We start from the raw sequence: 13,675 nt of genomic DNA, 5'->3' as shown, positions 1-13,675 counted from the left end.
CTGTGCTCTGTCTTCCCTTCATATCTGAAGTGAAAAATTCAAATTCAAATGTTTATTCAGGTAAAGTACATACATAGAAGGGGTGATACAAATATTGGTGAATTTAAAGATAGAGCTAGTACAAACAATGCCTAAAGCCACTATTACGCAAAGCGTTTCGGGCAGGAAAAACACAAAAGACTAAAACTTAATACTAATTGAGATTAAAGTATAAAATGTGTTGAGAAAATATACAATAAAAAAGGGGGGAACATGGCAGAAAAACAGCAAAAATACAATTTGGTCGACAAACAGCATTGCTTAAAAATAACAGACATGGGTTGAACATTATACAATACAATACAATACAATACAATTTTATTTAGGTAAGGTACATACATACAATAAATTTTTACAAGGATTGGTAGACTTAAAGGTAGAGCTAGTACATACAATGCCTAAAGCCACTATTACGCAAAGCGTTTCGGGCATGATAAACTTAAATGACAAGCTTAATACTAATTGAGCATAATGAGTAGAATGAAAACAAGAAATGAAAACATAGATGAAAAAGCAGCACAAATACAATTATGTCGACAAACAGCGCTCTTTAAAGAAAAAAACAGACATTGGTTGACAATAGAAGGGTAAGGTAGGTTACAGGGAATTTATTAGGTATAGCTTCGCTTTTAACTTAAACTGGTTGAGAGAGGTACAGTCTTTAACATGGTTGGGAAGGTCATTCCACATTCTGGGCCCCTTGATTTGTAGAGCATTTCTAGTTTGATTAAGTCGTACTCTAGGAATATCAAAAACTGTATTTATTTCTGGTGTGGTGCTCATGGGTTCTGTTACAACCTTCTACGAAGCTTTTGAGATCAGGATTGGCATTATAGTTTAGCGTTTTATATATGTATAATACACATGAGAGAATGTGAAGAGACTTAATGTCTAACATATTCAGAGATTTGAGTAGGGGTACCGAGTGATGTCTGGGGCCAGAATTGGATATTGTCCTAATAGCAGCTTTGTGTTGAGTAATTAGAGGACGTAAGTGATTTTGGGTAGTAGAGCCCCAAGCACAAATACCATAGTTGAGATATGGATAGATAAGGGAGTAATAGAGAGTCACCAGGGCAGGGCGTGGTACATAATATCTGATCTTAGAAAGAATGCCCACAGTTTTTGAAACTTTTTTTGATATGTTTAGTATGTGTCCCTGGAAATTCAGCTTGTGGTCAATGAGAATGCCAAGGAATTTGCCATCTAATTTGTTACAAATTTGGGTATTGTTTATTTTGAGATTTATTTGATTAGAGGATTTATTGCCAAACAGAATATAGAAGGTTTTGTCAATGTTAAGGGTGAGTTTGTTGGCAGTTAGCCACAGATGGACTTTATTTAGCTCAGTATTTACTGTGGCATTTAGAGCAAGGGGATCAGGACTGGAGTAAATGAAGGTTGTGTCGTCAGCAAATAGAATAGGTTTGAGGTGTTGTGAGGCATTTGGAAGGTCATTAATGTAGATGAGAAAGAGGAGAGGGCCAAGTATGCTGCCCTGGGGAACACCAATGTTGATGGGTAGGGTGGGAGAAATTGTATTATTCACAGAAACATATTGGAGCCTGTCAGTAAGGTAGGATTTGAGGTATTGTAGGGAGTGTCCTCTGACTCCATAATGATGTAATTTAAGAAGAAGGTTTTGGTGGTTGACAGTGTCAAAAGCTTTACGCAGGTCCACAAACAACCCAACAGGGAACTCATTTTTATCAAGAGCTGTATGAATCGAGTTAAGCATACTAATAAGTGCATCGTTAGTGCTTTTTTGGGTCTGAAGCCATATTGGCAAGGGCTAAGTATATTGAGTTTGGCTAGATATGAGTAAAGCTGCTTATAGATTAGTTTTTCAAAAATTTTTGACAAGTTTGGCAGGATAGATATAGGTCTGTAGTTGTTAACATCTGTGAGATCACCACATTTGTGGACAGGCGTTACTCTCGCTTTTTTTAGAATATCTTCGAAGGTTTGGAGTTCAAGTGACTTGTTGAAGAGCAAAGCAATAGCAGGGGCTAAAGATCTGGAGGCTTTTTTGTAAATTAAAGTTGGTATCTCCTCAAGGGCACCAGACTTGGTTTTAAGGGAAAGGATTATCTCATTGACGTCAGTGGAATTAATAGGCTTTAGGTACAGAGACTGTGGATAGTTACCTGAAAGATAGTCCTTAATGTCTGTACTGGAAGATGGAATATCATTTGCAAGGGATGAACCAATGGAAGAGAAGAACCTATTGAACTCAATAGCAGAATCAGAGGCTGAAAGCTGACCATCGTTATTAGACAGGAGAGTCGGTTTGTTATTTAAAGACTTCTTTGATCCCAATATTTGAGAAATTGTTCTCCAAGTTTGTTTAATGTTGCTCTTTATTTGGGTAAATTTATCTTCGTAGTACTTAGTTTTGGCTCGTCTAATTATCTTAGACAGCAATAATAAGTAATTCTTTGAGAATTCTTTGGAGACAATTCCTAACCTATACTTCTTCTCAAGGTCATGTTTTTTATTAATAGATTTAAGTATTCCCTTTGTAAGCCAGGGATTGTTAAGCCTTTTGGTTGTGACTTGTTTTGTAAGCATAGGACAGTGGGTATTATAAAGGCTAAGAGTTTTTTGAAGAAAAGATTGCACTGCTAGGTTGATGTCCTCTATGTTACCTAATTCGGACTCCCAGTTGACATTATCAGCAGCAGTTATAAAATTGTTTAAAGCAGTTTCATTGTGTAGTCTAAAACGTATCACTCTTGACTCAAGAGGTGGTTTGCTAATGTTAGTTAAGAGAAATGTGGGGTAATGATCTGTAGTGCTATCGGTGATTATACCTGAAGTAAGCGGAGAGGTTATGTTTGTCCAGATGTGATCTAGCGTCGTGGCAGTGCTATCAGTGATTCTAGTAGGTCTAGTGATTAAGGGTATGAGGAAGCAGGAATTCATACAGTTGAGGAAGCTAACAGCAGTGGGGTGTTCAGGCTCAGGTTATAGGGGTAAGGTAGGTTACAGGGAGTTAATTAGGTAGTGCTTAGTTTTTATCTTAAACTGGTTGAGAGAGGTACAGTTTTTAACATGGTTGGGAAGGTCATTCCACATTCTGGGTCCCTTGATTTGTAGAGCATTTCTAGTTTGATTAAGTCGCACTCTTGGAATATCAAAAAGGTATTTGTTTGTGGTGTGGTGCTCATGGGTTCTGTTACAACCTTCTAGGAAGCTTTTGAGGTCAGGATTGGCATTACAGTTCAGCGTAAAATATATATATATATATATATATATATATATATATATATATATATATATATATATATATATACATATATATATATATATATATATATATATATATATATATATATATATATATATATATATATATATATATATATATATATATATATATCAGTGACTTAATATCTAACATATTCAGAGATTTGTCCTACTAGCAGCTTTGTGTTGAGTAATTAGAGGACGTAAATGATTTTGAGTAGTAGAACCCCAAGCACAAATACCATAGTTGAGATAAGGATAGATGAGGGAGTAATAGAGCGTCACCAGGGCAGGGCGAGGTACATAATATCTGATCTTAGAAAGAATGCCAACAGTTTTTGAAACTTTTTTTTATATATTTAGAATGTGTCCCTGGAAATTCAGCTTCTGGTCAATGAGAACGCCAAGGAATTTGCCATCTATTTTGTTACAAATTTGGGTATTATTTATCCTGAGATTTATTTGATTAGAGGATTTATTGCCAAACCGAATATAGAAAGTTTTGTCAGTGTTAAGGGTAAGTTTGTTGGCAGTTAGCCAAAGATGGACATTATTTAGCTCAGTATTCACTGTGACATTTAGAGCAAGGGGGTCAGGACTGGAGTAAATGAAGGTTGTGTCGTCAGCAAATAGAATTGGTTTGAGGTGTTGGGAGGCATTTGGAAGGTCATTAATGTAGATGAGAAAGAGGAGAGGGACAAGTATGCTGCCCTGAGGAACACCAATGTTGATGGGTAGGGTGGGAGAAATTGAATTATTCACAGAAACATACTGGAGCCTGTCAGTAAGGTAAGACTTAATGTTCTGCAGGGAGTGTCCTCTGACTCCATAATGTTGTAATTTAAGAAGAAGGTTTTGGTGGTTGACAGTGTCAAAAGCCTTACGCAGGTCCACAAATAACCCAACAGGGAACTCATTTTTATCAAGAGCTGAATGTATCAAGTTAATCATACTAATAAGTGCATCGTTAGTGCTTTTTTTGGGTCTGAAGCCATATTGGCAAGAGCTAAGTATATTGTGTTTGGCTAGATAAGAGTAAAGCTGCTTGTAGATTAGTTTTTCAAATATTTTTGACAAGTTTGGCAGGATAGATATAGGTCTGTCGTTGTTAACATCTGTGAGATCACCACATTTGTGGACAGGGGTTACTCTCGCTTTTTTTTAGAATATCTGGAAAAGTTTGGAGTTCAAGTGACTTGTTGAAGAGCAAAGCAATAGCAGGGGCTAAATATCTGGAGGCTTTTTTGTAAATTAAAGTTGGTATCTCCTCAAGGGCACCAGACTTGGTTTTAAGGGAAAGGATTATCTCATTAACATCAGTGGAATTTGCAGGCGTTAGGTACAGAGACTGTGGACAATTACCTGTAAGATAGTCCTGAACATCAGTACTGGAAGATGGAATATCATTTGCAAGGGATGACCCAATGGAAGAGAAGAACCTATTGAACTCAATATCAGTATCAGAGGCTGTAAGCTGACCATCGTTATTGGACAAGAGTATTGGTTTGTTATTTATAATCTTCTTTGATCCCAATATTTGTGAAATTGTGCTCCACTTTACTACTTCCAAAACTTTTACTAACACCTATCGTCTTCTTGACATAAAGCTCACCTTTCGACAAACTAACACTCTTTGTAGCAATAATAATATTCAGGCTCCTCCATCTAAAAAACAAAGGATGAGAGACAGTCCACATTCATGGAGAGCACTCCAGGAACACCGAACGGCTGCAACAATCACTACGGAAGCAGAACAATCCCCAACATGAGCAGAAACAGGAACATCAAGGGAAACGGCACCCCAGGCACCCGCTCTAATGACACAGGCCTCAGTTACAGTAGCACCACAGCAAGCATCTGCACCAGACACTGAACTTGAAGAGAACGAAGAGCTGGAAGTCACCTCCATCCACCCAGTACCCGCAGTCATACCAGGCAAAGTAGACAGAAGCAAACCCTGTTACTGCCTCTTTATTCCCCAGGGTGTAATCTTCAATGGCAACAGCAATACTAGGAAAACCCTGGCCATAGAATGCAACCGCCGCATCTCCAACAGGAACAAAACCATATAATGTTCGTCCACTATGCCACAGTGGAGCGATACATAGACCTCTCCATTCTGAACATAAATCACATCGACCCAGTCTTCAGGGCAGAAAAGATGGTACAAATCGACTTCTCTACCGCAGTCGAAGACCCAGAAGGAACTCCGATGCCAAAGTTGGCACTCGGATATTTCAAGCGAAAATATAACATCATACCACCATAGTCACTACCGAATCCCAGTTAAAAGAACGAACAGGTCAAACAACATCATAGGGAAGACGCCTCCTACAAGCAGTCTCCGTGGTGTAGTGGTAAGACACTCGCCTGGCATTCCGCGAGCGCTATGTCATGGGTTCGTATCCTGGCCGGGGAGGATTTACTGCGCGCAATTCCTTAACTGTAGCCTCTGTTTAACGCAACAGTAAAATGTGTACTTGGATGAAAAAACGATTCTTCGCGGCAGGGGATCGTATTCCAGGGACCGTAGGATTAAGGACTTGCCCGAAACGCTACGCGTACTACTGACTGTACAAGAATGTAACAACTCTTGTATATATCTCAAAAAAAAAAAAAAAAAAAAAGCCAGACAGAACCTCTCAACTGAACCAGGACGACATCACACCGCCTCGCTACTAGCCTCCTGCCGCTTAAGAAGACCTCAAGCTACAGGCTTAGACCGAAAAAAATATCTCCAATCCGCGGTGGAGAGGCCACTGAACTTTCAAGCCTCCTCTCACCACATCCAGATCCTCTACGAAGAATTTCAACGCCCCATCCTTCCTCCCACCACCCTTGCCAAGTTCTTTGGTATTAAAAGCTCAAGCTCGTAGCAGTCTACTTCACACTGCTCCTCCTGCTTCTACTGCTGCTGGTGTGCTCACCTAGTTGTACTCACCTAGTTGTGTTTGCGGGGGTTGAGCTCTGGCTCTTTGTTCCCACCTCTCAACTGTCAATCAACTGGTTGGTGTACAGATTCCTGAGCCTATTGGGCTCTATCATATCTACATTTGAAACTGTGTATGGAGTCAGCCTCCACCACAACACTACTTAATGCATTCCATTTGTTAACTACTCTGACACTGAAAAAAATCTTTCTAACGTCTTTGTGGCTCATCTGGGTACTAAGTTTCCACCTGTGTCCCCTTGTTCGTGTTCCACCCGCGCTAAAGAGTTTGTCTTTGTCCACCCTGTCAATTCCCCTGTGAATTTTGTAGGTGGTTATCATGTCTCTCCTTACTCTTCTGTTTTCCAGGGTTGTGAGGTTCAGCTCCCTTAGCCTTTCCTCGTAACTCATTTCTCTCGGTTCTGGTGGCATACCTCTGAATCTTCTCTAACTTCGTCTTGTGTTTAACTAGGTATGGAGTCCAGGCTGGAGCTGCATACTCCAGGATTGGTCTTACATAAGTGGTATACAGAGTCTTGAACGATTCCTTACACAACCTGTCTACTCTATTTCCTGTTCGTCTTGTCCTCTCCAATACTTTGATGAAACTGGCCCTACACTTAATAAGGAACACAAAAGAAGTGTTAAGTGACTACACAGTGAATCAGCTTTAGGCAATCTTTCTAATGCACTTCACAATATTAACTGGGAATCTGAATTTAATAATTCACAGGATATAAACTCATCAACTAACCTCTTTCTCTCCAAAACTCTAAGCCTCTACAACACTCACTGTCCCCTCCTTACCAAACAAGTAACTGATAAAAGAAAAAATAACCCGTGGCTCACAAGTGGCATAATCAAATCAATCAACAAAAAACATGAATATGAAAAGAAATTTAGGTTTGGCCTAGTTACAAAGGAAGTAGTTAAGAGGTACTCATCAGTGCTTACCAGTATCATAAGAAAAGCTAAACTTTCATATTATGAGACTAGATTCAAAGAAGCAAAAGGCAGCATGAAAAGCACATGGAAAACCATCTCTAATATCCTAGGAACTAAACAACACTCCCACAACCAGATAACACTCTCTAAGGATGGCCTTACACCGTCATCTGATTTAGAAATGGCGAATGAATTTAATAGCTTCTTTTCATCGGTTGGTGCTAACCTTGCCAGTAAAATCCCACAGACTCAGACACATATCAACACATATCTCTCAGGCAGCTATCCAAACTCTTCTCCTCTCACCAGTCAGCCCGACAGATGTTGTGTCCATCATACACTCACTAAAAACCATAGCTGGGAACATCAGTGAAATACCATCCATTATATACAAGAGCGCCTCCCACGCCCTTGTCCCACCTATAGCTCTGCTGTTCAACAAATCCTTTGAGTGTCATACCTTCCCTGATATCCTTAAAAAAGCAAGAGTAACACCAGTTCATAAAGGAGGTAATCCGGCAGACATAAACAATTATAGACCAATATCACACCTACCCATACTATCAAAAATATTTGAAAAAATTATCTACAGACAGCTTTACTCCTACCTCGTAAAATTTGACATTCTTAGCCCCTGTCAGTTTGGCTTCCGCTCCCAAAAGAGTACCATCGATGCAATTATTAGTCTCCTTGATATAATTTACTCAGCCTTTGACAAAAATGAGTTTCCGATTGGACTCTTCATTGACCTGAGAAAGGCCTTTGATACTGTTAATCACAATTACCTCTTACGTAAACTCCATCATTATGGAATTCGAGGCCATACACTGGACTATATCCAATCCTATCTTAGTGATAGACACCAATGTGTAGCCATCAATAATATAATCTCTCCCACTCTACCAATAACCGTTGGAGTGCCACAGGGCAGCATTTTGGGACCTCTCTTATTTCTTATTTACATCAATGATCTGCCTAACGTCTCTAACATTCTGAAACCTATTTTGTTTGTTGATGATACTACCCTCATCTACTCTAACCCCAACCCACATACACTAAATAATGTTGTTAATAATGAACTAAAAAAAGTCCACTTATGGATGTCAACTATGATGTTGTCAGAACCTTTGATGTAGAAGAGCTCCAGGTTGAAATTCTGCAGATACAAAGCCCATCGTAGAAGTTTTTTATTTTTTTTTATTTTTACATGCAAAGCATGCAATTTAAATACAATAAAAACAACAAGAATACAGAACAGAACAAAATAAAACAATAGACCACCGGCCAGAAGGACCGACAGCAAAGCACAACAAAACACTAACACGATAAATGCATAGAAAAATACAGCATACAACAAGGCACAAAACATAATACAATGGCAAACTAGCAATCACAGTAACATCACAAAACAAAACCTTCATAAAACAAAACATACATAAGAGGCATAACAGGAAACATAACAGGAAATCACAATACATTCCAAACAAAACACAAAGAACAAACACGTGCAACAGGTAAAGCAATATAAAAACACCAGGTCAAACGTACAGCACAGAAACAATACAGGAATAAAAACACTCACACAAACAAAGGGCGAGGCCAAAATAAACAATGATAATAAACAAGCAAACCATGCAAACCAGAAAACAAAACAGGTACAAACACAACAACATACATGCACTGGCCTGAAGGACCGAGAATAAAACACTACATAAAGCACATCAAGAAACAGAACAAGGCACTTCGCTCAGCACCCAACTAGCCTACAGTAACATGAAATCAGCGTACATATTTGCCCGGGAACATATCCGGTGGAAACCGCACATTGAACGCCTCCCAAAGCAGCCACGTTGTCCAGGAGGCGTGACCTATCACCGGGCGCGCCATGCGAACCGGAATCTCGGAAACAAACACCCGTAGACGTGGAACCCACACGGTGTCCCTCCAGACGCCAGTAGCCGCCACCCGATCCCATACACCCGGAACCCGACCACCAGAAAAGTCCTCCGTCTGAGCAAGCAGCAGGAACTCGGCAACCCGGGCCTCCAGGTCTTCAAGGCACAACACCACAGGAGGGGGCTCGACAGAGGGCTCAACAGAGGGCCCACCACAGGGGCACCAGCGGCCACGGGCACACCACCAGACGACTGCAGGGTTTCACGGCGGTGCGTATCCTTACGTAAAGTCACCACACCCCACTGCGGAGAGCCCCAGGGCGAGGAAGACACAGGAGACACACCCGAGACACGGGCATCAGCACCAGCAGGCACATGAACCTCCGCCACCACCAATGACTCAGCCGGATCCACGCCGTCAACACCTGAAGACCCACAGTCACTAAAGTCCCCAACATCAGCCCAGGCCGTAGACGAACGCTTGGAACGTTTGGGCTCCCCCCGGATATCGTCAGAGCCGGAAGCAGATCCAGAGGCACGGGCACCACTAGTCGGACGAACCGACGCCCGACGCAGAACGGCAGCAGCCTCTACCACAAGGGGAACCACAACAGGAGGCTCTGCAGCCACCCCATCACCCAGCACAGACGGCGAGGGTGCAGGGACCAGGACAGACGCAGCAAAGGAAGAACCGGAAGACGAGGGGCTCGAGCAGACGGCAGACGATAGAGGCTCAGGGACACCAGCTGGCACAGGCTGAGCACTAGGTGAGGACACAACCACCGGAGGAGAGGCGACAACAACAGGGGGCGCAACAGGCGGAGCAACAGCTGAAACAGAGGGCACCTCATCAGCCGAAGAGACGTCCACATCCACCGAATCATCCCCCACAGGAAGTGGCGGAAAATCCTCCTCACTGAAGAGATTCACTGGTGCAACGGCAGGCGCAGAACAGGCAGCAGCCTGATGGCCCAAAAGACCACAACGATAACACGTCCGCGGCTGGCGGGCGTAAAACACCCGAACGTTGTACCCCATAAGGCGCACAGAGGACGGAATATCCGCCCGGAGTCTCATGTCCAGGGTGCGAATGTGAGACCTCACACCCTTAAGAGGACTAGAAGACACCACGTTCACCCTCACACTAACTACTGCGCCAAACCGGCCGAAATACCGCCGTAGCAGACCCTCTGGAAACTCCAAGGGAGCCCCATGCACACTGATGTAAGTGCACCACTTCTATCAGAGAGGGTTACAGTGCCCGCACCATCCGGCAGGGGTAATGTCCGCCCCTCGTATCGCCGGAGAAAATCGCGATACGCCACCTCCTCTGTGAACTTCACAATCGCCCTACGGGCCGTTACCAACTCGACACCATAAATCGCAAACACAGGGACAGAGAGCATCTCACAAGCCAGCGCAATCTCCGGGTAACCAGCCCGCACAGAGAACTCTAGTCCCACAGACTGAGCCCGGACGACAGGAGGTAGAGAGACCCCCATCGTAACGCCACGTCAGCACAGCGCGGGCAGAGACACCACCCTCAACCGGCCGAACTGGCAAACAACACCAACTCAAGCCCATCGTAGAAGTCGTTGATTGGTGAATTGGGCTTGCTGCAAGAAGTGTAGGGGATTGTGGTCCGAGTAGATGGTGGTAGACCGAGCACCTTGCAGGCATGATTCAAAGTGCTGCAAGTTCAGGACGATGGAGCGCTGTAATTCTTCTGGTGTGGTTTTAACTTGTAGCTGTAGTAGCTAACAGTTAGAACATCCTCGTGTAACACTGTAAAAGTGTTTGGTTTAGGTTAATACATACATAGAGTACATGAGTCACAGACAAGGATCGGAGAGGCGCCAGTTGTCTGCCTGAGATCTCACACCTCTAACCGTTAACGACCCCAAGTGACCTGAGGTCAGATCATGAGAATTTCACCTTGCTTCCGCTAAGCGTATAATTGGAGCCGGGTAGCCTTCAAACATGCCGACGTTTAAGGAGTGGCTTGGTAGTGCCGGAGGCTATCTACTTGTGGGCGGAGTTAGCTACTAGGTTCCCCAATATAAACTCGGAGAGCTATCGAGCATGAAGCAATAGGAGACCGGCCAGCGGAGCAGAGCAGAGGCCAGCCGTCGAGATAGGCCGTCACCAGACGGGGGGTGACGCTGCCTGAAAATTGCAGACCCCCCCCTCTCTATTCAACTTAGACTCAGTCCTCGGTGAGTGAACATTTAGGTGACTTGGTCGTGTTTACATATGTTGTGTGATGATCAGGGGCAGTCAAGTTGTAGGGTTCTCGAATTCTTGGATGATGACTCACTTTGCATATTAAACTGGAACATTTTAATTGAATTGCTAAATTATGATACTTCATGTGAAATATAATTATGAATTTATTATTTAAATTGTGTTTAACTTTGTTCCCTAGAGATTTTGAGTTGAGGTGAGAAAGCCTCTGTAGTTACTGGTTTCATGGTTTAGAATGAGTACATGATAAAGATGGGACCATACTAATAATGATCTCTTGATAACATCTTTTGAGAATTTTGTGATACAGACAAGTTCCATTCCTTGTCTTGTATGTAATGATCATGAATGGATGGTGGCAGCATTTCGTCTTCTACTATCTACTCTTCTACTTCTACTATCTACTCTTCTCCTTCTACCTATCTACACCTCTCCCTCCACCCCTCTCTAAACTCTCACTTTCAACTAATGACCCTCCTCGCCCCTCCCACCTCTCTGCCTCTCACCCCAAACCCTCACTAATTACTTCACATTTCATTTCTTTCCTCTCGTTTTCTCTTATACGTTTGTGGCAATGATTCTGTATTCTAGAGTTCTCTCTAGAGTTTCGGGTAACTGATCAAGTGACGGCGCCTTGTAGTCTTAGCACCTAGGTTGTCGAATACCTAGGTTACAAGGTGTTGAACCAGAGAGGTTGCCTTAGGAACTCTGGGAGTGCTCTAGAATAGTTGGCTAACTGGGGACGGGATAACGGACTAGAGAGAGCTGTTTCCCCCGGCCTCGTTAGTTAACTGGGGGGTGGAATAATGGACAAGATAGAGCCATTTCCCCCACCCCCCGTTACAATGTTGGCAGCGGTGTTGAACAATGTTGTAGGTAGTTGGTGTTCTTTTAACATTGTTCAGTCCCACGTATCTTTTTGCCGCTCAGGCGCTATCAGGGAGATCTTGACAGGTGTTTTACTTTCGCGAATTAGCGAACTTTTTTCAGGTTAGGAGATAGTGATTCTCTGGTGTTGTGTTTAGTGATTTTGTGAGTTTTGTGGTGTTCAGGGAATGTTTACCAGAACTTGCGTGGGTAGTGATTAATGTTAGTGATAAGATTTGGCGATTTGGGAACCTAGCGGTTGGTGGGTAGTGCAGGTCAGCTGAGTGTGACAGGTGACCTCGCATGTCCCAGGGGGACACCCAGCCACCGCTGGTCTCCAGGTCAGTGGGGAGTGGCAGGTGTAGTTCTTAAGTAGTTTAAGTGTGGTTCTGCTCAGATTATTGCGATCGACTGTTTTACTCCATTTGAACGCAATAACCCGAGGTGTACTGGTATTGTACAGCATGCTAGGGGGAGGCTTAGTATGTCAGTAGACTTCACGTTGGGGACGCTCGACGTTAGATAGTCTGGTCACAGGGGGTGGCAACAGTTTGGAGTTGTTGACCGGCGGAGATGCTAGGGAGACACTCTGGGTCACGTAGGTGGCTGTAGGTTAAGGGTGGGAGTAACGTTTAATTATGTACTTAAGATTAGGAACGGTACAGTTAAGTTAGGCTAGCGTTTTGTCTATTAGTGTTGATTTTTTTTTGTGTGACAAGTTAAAAGTAGTGATGACCTTATTCTCTCTTCTCTAACTTTACTCTGTTACTGTCTTATGTTCCACCAAGTCAATATCATTCAGAGTTAATTGGATTATTTTTAAAAAAATTTAAGTGTAGTTGTTGCCAGGAGGAGAGCGGTATAACTGGACTGTGTAAACCCTATACAAACTACAGGGTCACACAACAGCATGGAACACGGGTATTGTCGCCTTTATGTTCAATTCACAGGTGGGAGCCAGAGGAGAGGCGCGACGCATATACAGAAGAGGGAGACGGCTGCTGTGTACCACACTCAGGGGCGTTTATCACCACCACCACGACCAGCCCACTACCTGGAGGTCATGGCTCCACCACCATCACCACCCCAGGGGACCCCAAGATGCAGCCCTCTCGGTCGGTCAACATTGGTCTACCCATTGGACCCCAAGACGGACGGACCCCAGCGGACCCCCAGTGGACCCCAGGTCGTTCTGCAGACAACCCCAGACGACCCAGTAAAAATGGAAGAGGAGCAACAACGACTCCAGTCTGTCCCACCAACATCGGTCTACCCAGGATGGACCCCAGGACGGACGGACCCCAATGGACCCCAGGTCGCTTGTCAAAGACCCATGGGAGGAGGAAGAGAGAAGAAAGAAGAGAGAAGAAAGAAGAGAGAAGAAGGAAGAGAGAAGAAAGAAGAAAGAAGAAGAAGATAAGACAAGCTGAGTGAGACACGATGCCTCGTGTCCCTTGCTGGTGTCAGCATCATTGCAGGGAGCGTAATTGCAAGACAGGATAGTTTG

Source organism: Procambarus clarkii, chromosome 31 (genome assembly GCF_040958095.1).
Source record: "Procambarus clarkii isolate CNS0578487 chromosome 31, FALCON_Pclarkii_2.0, whole genome shotgun sequence".
Classification (NCBI taxonomy): domain Eukaryota; kingdom Metazoa; phylum Arthropoda; class Malacostraca; order Decapoda; family Cambaridae; genus Procambarus; species Procambarus clarkii.
The sequence above is the reverse complement of the archived record's forward strand: the minus strand, read 5'-3'. Positions refer to the sequence as shown.